This window comes from Cydia fagiglandana, chromosome 20, assembly GCF_963556715.1.
Source record: "Cydia fagiglandana chromosome 20, ilCydFagi1.1, whole genome shotgun sequence".
In the NCBI taxonomy this organism is placed as follows: Eukaryota; Metazoa; Arthropoda; class Insecta; order Lepidoptera; family Tortricidae; genus Cydia; species Cydia fagiglandana.
Window position 1 is genome coordinate 12,126,509 of NC_085951.1, and position 19,836 is coordinate 12,146,344.

A 19,836-nucleotide genomic window follows, 5' to 3' on the forward strand; every position below is an offset into this window, starting at 1 on the left:
GTAAATATATTCACTGTCAACTAACTCATCTGATTTATGTTATAATAAGTATCGATAATTATGTGATGATAAACCATTGATGTTTTCCAAAACCAAAACAGTTACGTTACGTTTGCGTATCGCAATTTTGTTGACTATACGTTTATGAATATTTGTAACATTTGACTAACCAACATGTTAATGGACTGAGCGTTCTGTATTTTTTAATGAATTTTATTGTGTAACAGGGTTGCAGTGACACACCGATTTGAAATCGTATACTACATTTTTGCAAAATTTTAACTTTATCAAGTGAATATTGAATGCACGTACACGTTTAAGCAGTTACAAAAACGCGTTATATTTTTTTAACCAGGCCAAGCTTTACTAGACCAAGCTTTTTGTACTATCATGTTCTTTAACAGTTAGTTAGTTGCTACACAGGATAGCTAAAAAATAATTTCATTCCCGTTGCCAGGGAGGTTTGGAGATTATACTGAACAACTTTTACATGGGATCTACCCCGAAATCGCGAAAAAAAAATTGCTGTTTCTTACATTTTGGCTGGTCCATTATCTATGGTAGGGCAATTTTTTTGTTCGTGATTTCGGGGTTGGTCCCATAGTAAAAGTTGCAAAAACCTCCCTGGTAACGGGAATGCAGTTATTTTTTAGCCACCGTATATGTAATCTGAGAAACTAATTTGTCTGTAGAAAAAGGTGCAATATTAAAAATTTGGATGGAAGAACTACTTTACGCGCCTATTTTTTTTTATTTGTAGCCTCTTTCTACTGACAAATTAGTTTCTCTTCTAATTAAAAGCTGCATCCCACAGAGTGGACGCACTAAAATCCGATTTTGAGCGTTTTGTGACTGCTTTACAAGCAATGTATGTCTTTTCCAAGCGATAGAAAGATTTGTTTTGCCAAAAGCAATATCATATGTGGACCAACTACATCTACAACTTATACTCCAATTATTAAATGTTCAAATAAAACTCAACTTTATAAAAGTAACAATGTGTGTGAAACGTAAAGAGGGATGAGTCGATCTTTTATTAATCGATTACCTCGAATTGTCGATTAGTATTTTCGTTGTGTGAATATAATCGATTAATCGAACCAACATCGAGCGTCCCTAGTAAATCTGTCGTCCTGGCAACCCAAAAAAGCTGTGCGTAGGAGTACCTCAAAGGAAGTAAAATGTAATAAGAAAATGTGCCTCAATCGTTACCGACTTCACAAAAAAACATAGGTAAATAAAACTAGTGTTCTTTGATAAATCAGATATGTATTTTTATTAAAAGAAGTAAAGATTATGCATTGTAAATTAGCTGTAAAAGAAGATTTAATATAATTTGTTAAGCTTATTGTCGAAGATGTTTTAGAAAAGTTGAAGTTCGTCACTTGACCGTTAGCTTACGTTTTTTGTTAATTACATTTGTGCTTAATTTGATTGTGTTTGGTTAGGTCTGTGACGGAGTGTTAAGTTTACAAAATATAAATATCAATTTTGTAAAACATGGAGGGTAATGATGCCTTGGAGCCGTAAGGATTGGCAATGCTAATATTGAGAAGAAGCTAAAACAAATTTTATAACTATACATATTAGTTAAAGGTAAAGGATTATTGTAGATTTTATTTTTTGATTTGAATAAAGTTTGTACGAAATAGAATGTGCAGTTTTTACTTGATTTTACACCCGTCATACCTTTTCATACAATTTGAGCCTTTTCTACTGAAAATTTGACCCTCTTGCCTTGAAACCCTCGCAAGGCTCAAGATTCCACTTTTTGTGAATGAATGAAGAGTTGAAGAATAATTTCTACACCGTTATTGAGGTATAAGTGTGCTAATGCCATATCTGAGGCTTTTCTCCGTGATCGTTAGTGCTAGAAAGCTGCAATTTGACGCTACGGTGGAACCAACAGCATTATAAACAAACCTATCTACGTGCTGTTGACGTCAAAGATATGGTTACAATTTTCGCTTTACTAAAAGGGGTAAGGTATTAAATGTGTAAACATATCTTTGACGTCGACTGTACATAAAATATAAATAAACTGCTACAGTCATAAGTCATAACCCATGCTTTTGATTTGACCACATTTGACTATCACCACTTTTGATTTGACCACAATTGGGTAATAGAATAGTTAGGTAGGTACTTTACGTTTTGCTTAACATCGCACCCCAATGAATAGTACCTACGTACCTAAATAAATCCAATAAAAAAAGGATCCTATTTAGTAAAGTTATATTTACGTACATTTAAATTGTGCTCGATTTGAGTCGAAAAGGCGCCAAAGCATTTAGTTACGCAGGTAGGGCAATGAATCCGGAAGCGTCAGCCTCCCCTATCATGAATGGCACTGGAATGGAACCCTCCCCACGCCGCGGCGCCACCCCGGCCGGCTAGGTTATAGTTAACAGCGCCCGACAACAGACGTGTGCGCGATTACGCGACTTTATAACGCCATTTGTTTATTTATATGTAAAAAAAAGTTACAGTGACGTTTTTCAGCGGTAATTATAGTGTTGTGCTCTATGTGCTTAAAATATTTTGCGTAAAAACGGTTAAAAAAAACGCATTTTACGCGCGAAACGCCGCGTTATCGATCGCGCTGCACGAGATAATGCGTTTTGCTGTTGTTTACTTCGATGCTGCACTTTCTAGGTCCGTTTTGCGTGCTATTTGCGTCTGTTATAAGTAATTGGCTAATCGGTATTGATTGTGAGAGTTTACGTTTTGAAGAGAGTGATAGGTTACAATGTTTTTAACAAACTGCTTCTTTTCACATCTAATTTACATTGTTGATAATTACAACAGGATTACAGGATAAATACAAATTTTAATATTGATTTGTTGAAGTTGTATTTGTATCGCATTCCTGAATCAAAAAAGATTGGCACTACCAGTTTTTATCAAGAGTATTATTATGGTATTGTACCTAAATTCGACAATTAAGTTTGAAAGGCCCGTGTGGGGTCATTAAATATGTAAATTTTTGCCGGCGCAGCTTGTTTCGGACGATAACTTACATTGGTCCATAAAAGCAACTACTATTTGGCGCCAATGGTATTGATATTTAGGTTCGGTGACCGTTAAATTAGTGATAACCATGGTATTTGCAAACTAGCTCTTATTTCTATGTTAGTAAGGTGCTTAGTAGGATCGATTCTTAAGCAAAACTGATTTCTGCTACTTTTCCTCTATGTATATCGACTGCAGTATAAGAATCATAAAATATGATTGATTAACTTTTGCATTCGCACCCTGCCTAATAATTTAGTAAGTAGAACCATCTAGAACACCTCGTTTATAAATGGGAATTTTTGTTAGGGCTTAGGTTTTAGGTAACATTGTAGGTAAGTACCTACCTACTTCATTAGAAGACGTCTGTTTTTTTCACCTGATAATCAATTATTGTTTTTGTGAACTCGATTTATGAAAGATTAACCACTAGTGGTTAGATCTTATTTAAGAATACTTCGCTACATCGGATCGCGACAACCTTTTCCATAAAACAAATTTATTTTGCTATTAATATAATATTATTATAATAAAATTAGACGTACACAGCACTTAATTAATCACAGCAACTTGCCTACCTTTATACCAGAGGGGGCCTATTTGACTCAAGAGAGAGAGAAGAAAAGTTGAGTCAAATATTTTGTATCAATTCGACAGTCTGTCGTCGAGTCAAATAGCCAAAAATATGTAAACAATCATAAGTCCTCCCTGTCCTTTGATATCGGCTGCCCTTTGGCAAGTCAGGTCACGGTCTAGATACCGTGACGCAAACCTTACACGGACTGATTAGTGCACACAAAGCGCACTTGTTCTACATTTGTTTGTAGCTAAGTAACAAGTAGGTAGACTTAGCTGAATATTCGAGATTGTCTCATATGAGGACAATTTAAACGCCTTAGACAGTGCGATTCTTTCGTATTTTAATTGGATTACTTTTACTTAAGTACTTCATCTTGGGAATTACCTGTAAACTAGGGTTACATTGATTTGTAGGGTTACATTGATCAACGATTTTTAACGATAAGGTATTCGTATTTCTATTAGGTTGCCAATCGCCTTATTAAATTTCTCCTGTTCCCTATTCCTCAAAGATCGATGATCAAAGTAACCCCAATTTATGAGCTTTGGAACTAGTTTGGTGGATTTACGGTATCAAAAACACCTTTTCTTGGGACCATAAATTGTTAACCATTTTTCTGGCCAACAAAATGAGAATGCATTAGGTACACTCAATTTTATAGGTACATAGGTAATACCATCTTACACTCAGATTTAATTTAAAGTCATCATAATATCTCTGTAATTTTAGTCCCAGTGAAAGGCTTATTCATATGCGTGAAGCATTAAAAAGTCGTAATAAAATCATGGACTACTTGCCAAATGTCTTAGAAATGTTAGAAAGTGCGTTAATTTAATTTCCGTGCATTATTTTAGTGGTAGTGTAGTTACATTACATAGTGCGTTTGGAAAGAAATAGGCGCCGCTCGATTGTGGTTAATTTTATATAATTTTCTTAGTTTGTGATTTTATAAACCGTGCTATCCCACTGTACTGTTGGCAAAAGGCTTCCTTGATACAAGTGTCCACTCGTAATTCAGTTTTGCCATTTGTGTTGTATCTGAAAAAAAAAAATGTGTTGGTGAGGTTAACGTTCCAAAATAACGAAACGTTATTCGAAAATTTTTAATATTTTTTTAAAAGTGTAGTTTTTTGTGTGCAACAAAGATAAACAGTTGTAATTTAAAGTATTTGACAATGCGACATACAGGCTGATTTTTAATTTCTAAATAAACTTCCTATGTAAGAAAGTATTCGCAGTGTGTGTATTGTCATAACTTCATAAGTGTGGAGTCAGCACATTAGATAACAGATTGCATCATGGGATGTGTCGTCGGTGTGGCGTCCAAATCGGTAATATCCTAGTCATTTATCACACTACATGTAATAGTCCCGGCGTTATTACTTTGTTTTGTAGCGACGAGGGCGTGAAACATAATGCATTTTGCCATTTACCACAGAACAAATATGTACAGAAATCAATCTACATACAAAGTGCGTTCGAGCAACGCACACATAGACACTGCTCACAGACACGATATCTCGGACCGGTTGGGACCACTGCGCGCGCGAGTGCTATCCGCTTGAGACACGCGTCTGTGAACTTTTTTGTGCAATAATGGAGAAACAAAATAAAAGTTATTATAACTGTTCAGTAGATGGTTGTTTAAATTCAACATTAAACGGTGAATTATCGTTTTTTAAACTACCAGTTTAACAATGACATTAAAATTAAAATATTTCAGTTATTATTAATTTATATTTCCATTTCATCCCGTTCCATCCTCAACAATAAATCAAACAACTAGATACGAGCTGATACGAGTGCCACTACCACGATAGTTTTTTGTGCATAAGCTATAGTTAACAACCCTAGAGCGACCGCCGAGCGTAGGTATGAAAAGTGAAGTACATGCATGTGATTGACTTCTGTATCTATTTGTTTTGTGCATTTACTTCTTTCTTTCAAAGCTTGTCAGAAATTAAGTGACGAAACTAATATCCTGACTTATAAAACTATGTCACAGAGTATTTCCTGGAACCTCCAGAGATCTACGGATCACCAGTTAAGAGCCTTGGCTAGTCTAGGCGATGACGATCGTACATCGACGAGAAGAAATGTATCGGGATATTCGATCCGGATGACATACTATGAAAAGATAACAATACAATTTAAGTACACAATATCGTATAAAAACTTATAAACTACAAGTAATTAAAAGAATAAAATCCCTACTACAATAAAAAATTACCCCTTGGCAAGGTGCCGTAGACGCTGGCAGCATTACCTCGCTGAATTGCAATGCAAATTTAAACTTTCACGATTATTTAACATTATGAAACTACACAACGGGACTTCATCGCGTATTTAAGTGGTTTCGTGGTCTCGGAGAAGACTGTCTTCTCCGAGACCACGGGGACAACGCCGTCCTCGAAACGTCGGAGGTAAATCTTAAAACTTAAATACGCGATTAAGTCCCGTTGTGTAGTTTCATAATTGCAATGCTAATGCTTACCATCTCTTACCATCGTTCATGAGGACGCCGGAGGGCTCCAGCAAAGCCGGCACGTTAGCGCACCTATGAAAAGCACGAACCTACCGCTTTTTATCAATGATTCTCATCTTGGCTAGCCCCCCAGGAGGATAGGCAACGCAAACAGCAGTACAGTCACTTGTGTAACAGCAGTATTGAGAAAGTCGCAATCATTTATTTGTGCGACATTACCTCAGCCGCTCGATTTCTTTTGTTGACGCTCGTTATACGTACGGTGACCACAAAAATAACAGTTTCCAGGATAGTTCTCGTATCCAATAGATGAATAGTAAATGAAGGTTTCTGACTTTGAACAAGTGTAGTTGTTACCATATTCTGATACGTGTGTATTATAATGAGGTATAGGTACTCGAGTTTTATTTCACATATAAAGGTATTACCTACACAAAACAGACAACATTCAAAACATTGTTAACATTAAATTTAAGTGTTAGTTTTTATATAAAAATGCCATTCTATTTTGGGAATACTTATCTGCATATTTTTTGTGGAATTCCATTCCATATCCTTCTACAGGTCTTAATTTACAAGTCCAAACCAGATCTCTAATTTAATATTCAAGATATATATATATATATTTACTAGTGTAAGTTATAAAGTAGGAACATGAATATTTATCACTGCCGCGTGGTCACCCTCTGATTAGAAACGATTCGTAGTTCAGTTGTTTTTGCACAGACCGACTGGCTGTTTAACTAACCTCCTTGGATTAAGAAAAAGTTCATAGCTTTTTAATTGTTTTTATTTTTTATATAAATGTTAAGTTCAAGTACATGTAAATTTAGCTCAAAATTGTAACCTACGATCTCTTCAAAACTTTGTGATTAAAAGTAGTTATTTTAAGACTGATTAAAATGAGATTAAACTAAAAACTCCAAAGAATGATTGTAATTAACCAGTGATATTTTCTAACAGTGACAAATCCCGACTACCAAGTTACATCGTACGATCGTAATATGTGAATTGAAGTGAGTTAGTGGATAAAACCAGCCCAAAATTCATAATCATGGGTAAGTGTACCTACTAAGTAAACATATTCTTTATATAAGTATTTATAAAAAAAACTTTTTAAACCTGGTTAATAAAGTTGCTCAAGCAGATCTTGTCAAAAGGCGGCAAATTTAAAAATGTAAAAGCGAAGGGATATCGTATAAGATTTGCTTGACCATCTATAAAACTGATGTCCTGAACAAAAGAAGATCAATACTTTTTTCACACCACCTATTCGGAAATGAGCTTTTTCTTCCCTGCTAGGAGGGATCAAAGTGGCACTTTGCCTCCTTGCTAGGAGGGATCAAAGTGACACTTTTCTGTTCAAGCACACTATTTTTAATTTTTTTTGTACATTATTTTATTAGCTTAAATAATCTGTTTAAGCATCAGATTGTGTCAACACTAAGTTTTTTTTATTTTCCTCATAGTTGGTGTGAAAAGCAGTAGGTATGTGTCACACGGTATCAAAACTATTTCGTCTTGGGCGTTAACACTTGAATCCCTCATTATGCTCAGGATTTTACTTTATTGTAGAATCCATCGCTTCGTTCAGGATTCAATGTACGCCCTTGACGGAAATATGTATATCATTTTGATCCCTTGTAACACAAACTACTATTTTCTCGAGATTAAATTAGGTACTGTGTGTGTTCTAGAACACCTTCGTGTGTATGTATGGGTGTGTTTACATTTTAACCCTTTGTTGATGTATTGAACCAATTGAAATGACATCCCAGCACCAGCACAGATTCGACAAGGACGGCTGACTCATGCAGATAGATGTCAACAAACTGCGGCCCTATTCTGATTACAATCTGTGATTTCAAATGTTACTTATCTGTTTGAGATCACGTGGACGTCGGTTATTAAATATTTAGTAAGTAGGTAGTGTTTTTAATAGAAATAACAGTATTGATCGTAAATCTGTTAGACTCCATCACGCTATATTTGCATCCATCCTGAATACCGCAGACACGCCGTTGAACCACAAAATAAATCATAGTATATAGCTAGGTAGGTACGTTGAACTATCAAAATATGGTAGTAGTATGTTCTCTAGTGGTTATTAGGGTTGTCGCAGCATTTTTTGCCATGGTTCACTTAGGCATGACTGGCATAAGCCTAGGCTTATATAGGGTTGCCAGATGGTCGGGATTTGGCGGGATTCTCCCGATTTTTAGCATGTGTTCCCGATTCCCAACAAAGTGTAAACTGTCCCGAAAAACAGCTTCACGTTATAAAACAATAATTTCAAGTTACGAACTGCCGTCGAGCGAGCAAGCTGACGTAAAATATCGTTGTTTTTTAATACAATTACCTTAATTTGAATGTATTTTTTTCCGACTTAAGTCCCAAAATCTCGAAAAATTTATATTGTTTCCCGATAATAGCTCCTTTCGATCGTGCAATCCTAGGCTTATAATATATATGATGATGAGAATAAAATAAATATTTAAATGCCCCATATAACCATTCCAGTCGCAGAATCATCAAAGTGGTAACTAAATGTCAGATGTGTCGTAACAGAGTCCACACAATGTGTCTAGAATTGTTTCGAAACAAAGTGTCGTCGCCGTGTGTACACTTTTCCGTAACAAGGTGTCGACACATTTGTGTGCACTTTGCGTGCGGTTTGCGACTAAATCTGACAGCAAATTTGTGACAGCAAATGTCAATATAAAATACCTCTTGAAAACCAAGGTTTGTCAAACTACTATTAGTATAGTGTCTCGTGTGCTCGTAAGTAATTCTAGTAAGTCATCATGGGCGATGCAAATGATAATAATCGACCAAAACCATATAAACACCCAACACCCGTCAACCTTTTACAGAAAAGTTTTTAAAGAAATGCAATAAGCTACTTAGGTCAGCCAACGAATGCTCAAAAAAGTTGTAGAGGGAAATGCTCGGAACACAATTTTTGACTCTGTAACTTGGTTTGGACAAGTTAGGAGGTGAACATATCAAAAGTCCCCGGCCGTAGCCCTTGAGCGGGGGGAAGAGAGGGGGCTTTGAATGTCCCATTTTCCGGTTTTTCGATTATATCTCGGAAACTATGCATCTTAGCGACATGGCCACTTATACAAAATGAAAGTTAATTTAATTTGTTACAAGTTTATTCAGTCAATTTTTTCGATATGTTGAATAGTTTTTGAGATATCCGCTCTTGAAAGTTTATTTAGGGCTCTCAATTTTATCTTGATATATCTACTTACATCAGTGAAGGTGCTAGGCCGTATCTGGGTTGCTGAATCCATTTAAGGTATCACATTGAAACCATTCCATAAACATTAAAAAAATCTTTTTAGGGTTCCGTACCTCAAAAGCAAAAAACGGAATCATTATAGGATCACTCGTGCGTCTGTATGTCTGTCTGTCTGAATACACAAAATAGTTCTTTACCTATAGATGACAGGAAAACCTATTAGAAATGTGCAGTCAAGCGCGAGTCGGACTTAATGTACGGAACCCTTAATACGCGAGTCCGACTCGCACTTGGTCGGTTTTTTTTAAACTCCTCTTGACGCTTAACCGCTGAACCGATTTCGTTGAAATTTGGTATAGAAATAGTTTGCATCCCGGAACAGGACATAGGATAGATCTTATAACCAAAATCATCTTTTGAAGGTGTGAAAAGTGGCGTGGAAATTTGTACGGGAAATCAATAACCGCTGAACCGATTTATATTAAATTTGGGATGGTCTACATCTTTGATTTAGTTAAAAATGATAAAAAAAACATGACTTCAAACCTAAACTTAAACAGTATTAACTTCAAGAAGTCAATTCTGAATTCTCCCCTACACCTCATTTCACACCTTTGAAGGATGATTTTTGAGATAACTTATTATGTCCTGTCTCGGGACTCAAAATATATGTGTACTAAATTTAAATTAAAACTGTTCAGCAGTTTAAGCGTGAAGAGGAGTTTAAAAGAAAGTAAGTTTATATGTTTTTACTTTGGAATGATCAGTGGCGGATTTCCCATAAGGCACAGTAGGCCCGGGCCTAGGGCGGCGAGATATTAGGGGCGGCAAATTGTGACAAAAAATTCGCAGATGGTAACAACAAATACTCAAAATTAGGTCAGGCAACGAATTATCAAAAAAAGGTACCTATAGAGGGAAATGCTTGAAACACAATTTTTGATTTTGCACCTAACTTCATTTGGACTATCTAGGAGGTGAACATATCAAAAGTCCCCGGCCGTAGCCCTTGAGCCGGGTAGCCTTTGAAGGTCACATTTTTCAGTTTTTCACTTATATCTTGGAAACTATGCGTTCTAACGACATGATCATTATACAAAATGAAAGTTGGTTAAATTTGCTACAAGCTACAATTTTTACGATATCGAGGGCCCTCCACACTTGTGCGCGAAGCCGCGAACGCGAGTGTGGCGTCGATTTCGCATATTGTTGACGCCTTCGCGCCTTGTTCCCCGTTTATAAGGTTCCGTACCTCAAAAGGAAAAACAGAACCCTTATACTCGTGCGTCTGGCTGTCCGTCTGTCACAGACTATTTTCTCCGAAACTGCTGGACCAATTAAGTTGAAATTTGGCACACATATGTATATTTGCCTATTTTCTTGAATAACTGCTAAACTATTTATCCTAAAATTATTAAAAAAAAAATTGTGATTCTTACAATGAGCTCTTTGATTTGATATGTAACACGATATAGTTTGAAAAACTTTATTTTTATATTTTCTCATTTACCCCCCAAAAATGGCCTCCATATTTAAAATTCATTTATTTACGTTACACGTCCATCTTTGGGTCACAAACCAAAGTAAATTTATAAATTAAGTAAAGTTTGGGGGGGTAAATGAAAAAATCTAAAATAGTTATTTACGATACAAGTGCGGAAAAGAGGAAATTCGAAACGAGTGGCGATAAATTAAAACACGACCCCCCAAACTTTACTTAACTATAAATTTACTTTGGTTTGTGACCCAAAGATGGACGTGTAACGTACATAAATGAATTTTAAATATGGAGGCCATTTTTGGGGGGTAAATGAGAAAATATAAAAATAAAGTTTTCCAAACTATATCGTGTTACATATCAAATCAAAGAGCTCATTGTAAGAATCACATTTTTTTTTAATAATTTTAGGATAAATATAGTTTAGCAGTTATTCAAGAAAATAGGCAAAAAAAATGTTTTTCTTATGCTTCTTTCTTAGATTTTTTGAATGTTTTTGTAGGTACATAGAAAGTCAATATTATTGGTAAAACTGTCACTTAAAATTAATAAGTATTTGCTTATTTTTTTCGTAAAATCTATGTTCCTATTCCTATGATCATGTCACAAGGACGTATATTTTCTGAGATAAGATAAGATAAGATAAGATTTCTTTATTGTCAAAGCTATGTTGGTACATAGGTCTTATAAATATTGCAGAAGTCCATCAGCTTGCCCATTTCGGGCGTACAATTATAAACTAACCTAATGCATGCAAAAAAAACCAAATAAACAAGTACAATAACATAACATCATATCATAACTATTAATTGTCTATGTACATAAAATATTCATTTAAATTGTAGAAACTTTTTGTTAACAGCCATTTCTTGAGCTGGTTTTTAAATCTGATCCCCTCTTGGGCCTTAATGTATTCAGGCAAGTGATTAAATATTTTTATTCCTGAGGCATATGTGCTCTTGCTTAGTATAAAACTAGACGATCTAATCGTACAAACATCATATTTGTATTGCAATCTTATATTATTTTTTGAGTCACTTTTTAATAAGCGAAAAATCGAAAAATGTGACCTTCAAACCAAACCCCCCTACTTTTGATATGTTCACCTCCTAAGGCACTGGTCCCACCGCGAGCTAGTAAGCTATGAGCTATCGGCTATAAACACGAACAAAAGATAAGCACTCCCGTGTAAATAAGAGACGGCGATATTTATAGCTCACCGCTGGGCGAGTAACTATAAATATCGCCGTGTCTCACTCCCGTGTAGGGAGTGCTTATCTTTTGTTCGTGTTTATAGCCGATAGCTCATAGCTTACTACCTCGCGGTGGGACCAGTGCCTTACGAGTCCAAAAAAGTTACTAAGTAAAAAATGTGTCCCAAGCATTTCCCCCTATAATATATCTTTCCGTTGCCTGATCTAAATGTAGTCAATATGATGGGTGCTGATGCTGAGAAAGGGGCGGCTACAAGGCTGGGGCCTAGGGCGGCAAAGACTGCAAATCCGCCACTGGGAATGATAATTTGGTACTGCGAATTTATACGAAAACGATACCAAACATGGCCTCGTAGGTTTACTGTTGTAGAAGTCAAAATAAAATTGAGAGCCCTAAATTCTTATTACTTGACCAAACTTGTGTAGAAGGAAAAGGAAAAATAAAAGTCTTCGGCAGGAATATAAGACACAAATATATTTTTTTTGCGTTACTATTTCAATTATCAAATATAAACATACCTTGATTATATTATTCTAGTGAGATCCTCACAGATAAACAAAAACATTTACTTAAAAAATTACAAGGTCGAAATGTCACGGAACTTGTGAGAGTAATACGTGAAAAATAAAAACTTTTATGACAAAAAAATCTGGACACAATTTAAGAAGCATCCAATTGCGTCGAGGAATCATCTGTATTTTTGCTTGTTTCATTACCTCCTCGCTTCTTTTTTTGTCCTTTGTATTCTGTAGCAATTTGTTAGATCTGAAAATAAAGATAACTTGCGTCGTCACGGATGTCGATTTATAGGTTTTAGGGAGTGCAGAATTCGAAAACGATGATCATTTTATAATCCAAGATGGCCGCTACGTATTTTGTCATAAAAGTCGTCATGAATATCGTTTTATAGGTTTTAGGAAGTGCCGATTTCGAAAATGATGACCAGTTTGGAATCCAAGATGTGTGCCGTGCACTTTGTCATAAAAGTCGTCATGGATATCGTTTTATAGGTTTTAGGGAGTGCAGAATTCGAAAATGAAGACCATTTTGGATTCCAAGATGTCTGCCGTGCACTTTGTCATATAAGCCGTCATAGATGTTGATTTATAGGTGTTAGGAAGAGCAGATTTCGAAAATGATGACCATGACCAACAAAACGACATCCATGTCGACTTTTAACATAGTGCATGGCCGCCATCTTCGATTCCAAAATAGTTATTATTTTCGAAATCTGCGCTCCCTAAAACCTATAAAACGACAGCCATGACGACTTTAATGACATACTACATGGCCGCCATTTTAGATTCCAAAATGGTCATAATTTTCGAAATCAGGGCCCCCTAAAACCTATAAAACGACACCCATGACAACTTTTATGACATAGTGCGTGGCCGCCATTTTAGATTCCAAAATGGCCATCATTTTCGAAATCTGCGTCCCCTAACACCTACAAAACGACATCCATGACGACTTTTATGACATAGTGCATGGCCGCCATCTTGGAATCCAAAATGGTCATCGTTTTCGAAATCTGCGCCCCCTAAAACCTATAAAACGACACCCATGACGACTTTTATGACATAGTGCATGGCCACCATTTTGGAATCCAAAATGGTCATCATTTTCTAAATCCTCCGCCCCCCATAACCTATAAAACGACACCCATGACAACTTTTATGACAGTGCATGGCCGCCATTTTGGATTTCAAAATGGTCATCATTTTCTAAATCGGGGCCCCCTAAAACCTATAAAACGACTTTTATGACATAGTGCATGGCCGCCATTTTGGAATCGAAAATGGTTATCGTTTTCGAAATCTGTGCCCCCCAAAACCTATAAAACGACACCCATGTTAACTTTCATGACATATTGCATGGCCGCCATTCTGGATTCCAAAATGGTCATCATTTTCGAAAGCGGGGCCCCCTAAAACCTATAAAACGACATCCATGACGACTTTTATAACAAAGTGCATGGCCGCCATTTTGGAATCCAAAATGGTCATCGTTTTCGAAATTTGCGCCCCCTAAAACCTATAAAACGACACTCATGACGACTTTTATGACATAGTGCATGGCCACCATTTTGGAATCCAAAATGGTCATCATTTTCTAAATCTGCGCCCCCCAAAACCTATAAAACGACACCCATGACGACTTTTATGACATAGTGCATGGCCGCCATTTTGGATTTCAAAATGGTCATCATTTTCTAAATCGGGGCCCCCTAAAACCCATAAAACGACATCCATGACGACTTTTATGACATAGTGCATGGCCGCCATTTTGGAATCGAAAATGGTTATCGTTTTCGAAATCTGCGCCCCCCAAAACCTATAAAACGACACCCATGACGACTTTTATGACATAGTGCATGGCCGCCATTCTGGATTCCAAAATGGTCATCATTTTCGAAAACGGGGCCCCCTAAAACCTATAAAACGACATCCATGACGACTTTTATGACATAGTGCATGGCCGCCATCTTGGAATCCAAATTGGTCATCGTTTTCGAAATCTGCGCCCCTTAAAACCTATAAAACGACACCCATGACGACTTTTATGACATAGTGCATGGCCACTATTTTGGAATCCAAAATGGTCATCATTTTCTAAATCTGCGCCCCCCAAAACCTATAAAACGACACCCATGACGACTTTTATTACATAGTGCATGGCCGCTATTTTGGATTTCAAAATGGTCATCATTTTCTAAATCGGGGCCCCCTAAAACCTATAAAACGACATCCATGACGACTTTTATGACATAGTGCATGGCCGCCATCTTGGAATCCAAAATGGTCATCATTTTTGAAATCTGCGCCTCCTAAAACCTATAAAACGACACCCCTGACGACTTTTATGGCATAGTGCATGGCCGCCATTTTGGATTCCAAAATGGTCATCATTTTCAAAATTGGGGCCCCCTAAAACGTATAAAACGACATCCATGACGACTTTTATGACAAAGTGCATGGCCGCCATTTTGGATTCCAAAATGGTCATCATTTTCGAAATCGGCACTCCCTAAAACCTATAAATAGACACCCATCTCGACTTTTATGACAAAGTGTTTGGCTACCATCTGCATGCAAGACATTTCTATTATTTTTACGTACAAAAATGGCCCCCTGTCAACTTCCAACCGAGATTTAATCGATAATTTATTCGATTAATGTTCAGATTAATTCAATTTCAATCTATGTTAGGTCGACTAAACTAATCGTGATTAAAATTTGAGGATTAACTTTTTTTATTCCATTAATTAGTCGAATAAACAGTTAAATTAAGTCCCATCTCTGACCACGTCATTTTTACACTTTGAGAATATCTGAAAACAAATGAACACAAGGAGCCATTTTGCAAATCCAGTAACTTTGTTATTACTTTTGACAGCTCGTGTCATGTGTCTACACAGAGTCGACACAAAGTCGAAACATTTGCGACTACTTTGTGACTGTAATATTTCTCAGCCTTAAACCATATTTATACATCATAATTAACAAGTTTCGTAGTATGTAAAGCGTTATTTCTGTTATTTAAGTATAGTATACGCATCGAAGTACTAAAAATGCATCAAATAAGATATTTATGAACACAAGCACTGAGAAGTAAACAATTTCATTTCCGGCTAAACTAAAACAATGTGGTGGCGCGTTGATTATATTACACTTAGTTTATCAAATCACTCGAGCAGTTTAATTCCCCATAATAATTTAAGTCCTATTTTGTAATATAAATGCAAACAATATATAATTACGTCTTGTAATCCGTTTTAGAGATGGCGTATTAATGTCACTTATTTTTATTTAACTATTTTTCCATCTGACAGTTTCCATTTGACAGGAACAAAATGAACGAATGAACGAATGATTTTGGCATAAAGTAGTCGCAAACCCGAAACAATGTGTGCACACGGCGACCACACTTTATGTCACTTTGTGTCATGTGTCGACCCTTCCCCATTTCTGGTAACTGTGTCGACACGGCGACGACTCTGCGACTGGAATTGTGACCGAAACAGACGGTGTCGACACAAGATGTGTCTACACCGCGTCGTAACGGCGACTGGAAATGGTTGTATGGGTGGGGCTCCCATACAACAAACGTGATTTTTGACCAAAGTTAAGCAACGTCGGGAGGGGTCAGTACTTGGATGGGTGACCGTTTTCTTTTTGCTTTTTTTTGTTTTTTTTTTTGCATTATGGTACGGAACCCTTCGTGCGCGAGTCCGACTCGCACTTGCCCGGTTTTTTTATTAAACCGAATACTATCCACCTTCCAACCCAGAGGTTATTGCGTGTGTGCTATGGGGTCAATACGACGCGATTAAACGATTAAACTTACGCGATATTTTGGCGCGAAATTGACAATCGCGCGACCAATTCTACCTATTCTGGTTAAATATGTTACCCTACAACTCAGGACTATTATTTGTAAGCTGTATCCGCGCGTGTCAGTAGTCTATGACGGTCAAAGGGTACATAACATAAACGTACAAGAAACGTTTTGCAAACGCAGTGAAAACGTCGGCGTGTCGTGAATCCCGCCGACCGGAAAGCCCACGTGCTGACCCGGATCGCCCGCGCACCTTTCGCGCCAATGCCGATTGTTACAATTGTGCACCCAGCTTTATAATGACGCAAGTACGCAAAGCAAGTGACAGCTAGAGCTAAGCATTTGGTATTTCAAATAGACTTGCTCGATACCTTATTTGAAAAAAAAAAATCCTCTTACGCATAAACAGAGGAACCGATTCTAATAAACCGTGTATTAAAAGAACCACCGCTAGAAAACCTGCTTTTAAAAAAAAGCCGCATCCAATCGCAATTCGTTTAAGTTAAGAGCCCTTCAACGTGCACACTAGCGCCACAGCTAAATAATCGTGGTTATTTAAATTTAACGAAAGATATTGAAAAAAGGGGGCCGCTACGTACTGTATTCTGTATTTAAGTACCTTTTGAATACATCAAACTAGTTTTTGTATTGCTGGTTTCGTCGATCTAGGAACTCAAAACAAAAACGGCCGTTTTAACTTTGGACGCATAGATTGATGAATCCAGCAACATAAAAACTAGTCTGATGTATATAGTTACAGTACGTAGCGGCCCCCTTTTTTTAATATCTTTCGTTAAATTTAAATAATCCCGATTATTTAGCTGTGGCGCTAGTGTGCACGTTGAAGGGCTCTTATGAGCCACGGGGCTACAGACAGACACATACACGCATATACAAAGCAGTCAAATTTATTACACCCTTCTTTCTGCGGGGGTTAAAAATATTTTTGACAGAAGAAGATTGACAAAGAAGATCGATAAGATAGGGTTTTCAGAGCTACGCTTCGGCCCTTTAAAAGATTCGGATTCTGGAAGCGTAACTTCTATTGCGGGAAAATTCTATTCTATTGTGGGATTTGTGGGAATGGGAAAGGCTTTTTGGCGCTGGGTTCGTATAAGAAAAGGCCGGGACGAGCGTACTATAAGTATAAAGCCATTTGTCACTTACGACATTATTTCTTTCACAGTGATTTAGCCTTCTGTGGCACGCTATGTGTTTGCTATCTAATCCAATGTTGTTTGTAAATATGAAAGTGTTGTTTTGCCTTTATTTATTGAGCCTAAGTTTATAAACAGTACGGTGAATTGAAGTATTGATGAAACGAATGTTATGCAAAAAGAAAAGTTTGCAACGATTTTGATATCACACGTATTACAAGATTTGCAAGTGTAATTTTACGTCATAATTTCATTGAAGTTTGACAAAAAACTTAAAAATAGCACTAATAAAATCGTTGCAGACTTCTCTTTGTTCAACTCTAGGTTGGTACGTATTTCCATCATTATCTTTCTACCGTTGTTCCAGCTTTTTACCACGGCTTGGGCTGCCTTTCCACTAGGGTTACCATATATGTACAAATTTACAATTTCCTGACAAAATTCCTGATTTCCGAATATTTTTCCTGACATTCATAGTTTTGACGACGACGACGGGGGGTGGTTAGGGAATGCAAATCGGTTATTTTTTGTATGGAAATAACCGCGGTTTCGGTTAATAACCGATTATTTCCATACAAAAAATAACCGAAAATAACCGATTTGCATTCCCTAGGGGTGGTCTACCCGATAGTCGCGATTTAAGTTTTTTAAATTTATTATTTATATTAATTTAAGTACCTACCTAAAAAAAAAGTGTATCAAATATGAATGTCGTAAAATTCCTGACATATTTGTGTTCCGTCCCTATTCCTGACAAAAGGCCAAAATTCAGGAAAATTCCTGTCATCTGGTAACCCTACTTTCCACAGAGGTAGAGATGAGTGGAGATGAGGAGACGTGGGTAAATCGACCAATACCATTGGTTGTAATCCACATCTCTTCTCCGTTCCGATTTTCGAATTGATAGGTACATAAGTTCCGAAAACTCATAGTGTACGAGACGGGGGATCGAACCTGCGACCTCCTGATTGAAAGTAGACAACCTAACCCCATTCCACTGGATTAAATCATACCGGATTTAACTCATTTGATCTGGATTACTCTAAATAACTTGAGTTTAGCATGTTTTTGTCGCATTAACTAGTGTTTAATGACTGTCATTAGCAGCTGTTTACACCTAATTGAGGAACAGTGTTGCCAACTCGGATTTTGAAAAAATGCTAGACTAATGTCTAGATTATGCCAAAATTATGCCAAAGTTTTTTGAAATACCTATGTAATAAAAATCCTAAAATATCACTTGGAATTAGACACCTAAAACACATATATTTTTCAAATTTGCCGCCTTTTTCTACTGACAAGATCTGCTTGACCAACTTTATATAGTCCGTCGACGTCCATCCGTCCACAAAAGTCAAAATTCATATGAAAATATGAACCACATAAGGCGATGGCGCATATTGTTGCTGCCAAGTTGGTGCAAACTTTGCTTAGACTAAATTATGCGAAAAAATATGCCAGATGCTAAATGGAAAATTTTGGTGCCAAAGCGAGTGAAAATATACCAGATCTGGCATCATTTATGCCAAGTTGGCAACACTGATGAGGAAGCATAAACATATCAATCAATTCAGTATCACTCAGACTTACGATTGACAAATCCAAGAGCGATTACGAAACTTAATCGCGGCAAAAAATGGCTTAACCTCATAAGTCCCTGCGTACAATTTTTTGTACATATTCGAAAATCTATTTTGAACTTTTATTGTGTAACCAAGGGTTCCAATTTCAAAAACAAAACAATTGCTTCTGGGTCTCAGGAGGTTAACAACGCTCAGTTTGCACGTAAGTAGGTAGTTTGATGTTTGATGAAGTATTCAGCATCATTGTTACGTTTGGGTCAAGATTTATTTAGCATCTTTTTGACCGAAGCGCTAGCGAAGATCTCCGTTCCGAAAGAAATGTAAACCTAACCTTTGAATTAATTACCTACTAAAGTAATTTAGGAGTTTAAAAATTATGATCAGTAGACGCCAATTCGTGGGAATAGTTGCCAAGTGGACCCCGGCTCGTATGAGTCGTGGCAAAATGCCGGGACAACGCGAGAAAGATGAGATGACGCTGAAGAACACTGCAGATGTCAACTTTAGTGTTAACCTTTAGAAACCGTTCATAACGGACACGGTAGCTACTAAAGTCCGAGCTGGTAGCATCAAGATAGAGAGAAAACCGATTACGATATTAGCTGCCAGAAGCAGCTTATTTTCCGTTAGTTGCTGCCACGTCCAATTCCTAGTCTGGCTAGCAGCCAAGCTATTATTGAGGCTGTCTGTGAATTTTGCGATAAAAAATGTTATCGATCGG

General features: G+C 36.9%; 1 protein-coding gene across 3 annotated transcripts in view; it reads left to right on the plus strand.

The window, feature by feature from the left end:
• Window positions 1–7,058: 7,058 nt before the first annotated feature.
• The window catches only part of LOC134674458 (cytospin-A-like), a 96,986-nt gene continuing 84,208 nt past the window's right edge, over window positions 7,059–19,836 (plus strand). Inside the window, exon 1 of one of the 3 annotated variants that reach the window (XM_063532532.1) lies at window positions 7,059–7,135. The gene's annotated coding sequence lies outside the window, so the exon portion shown is untranslated. The remainder of the gene's footprint in view (window positions 7,136–19,836) is intronic. The other 2 variants (XM_063532535.1, XM_063532533.1) reach the window with 2 other exon arrangements.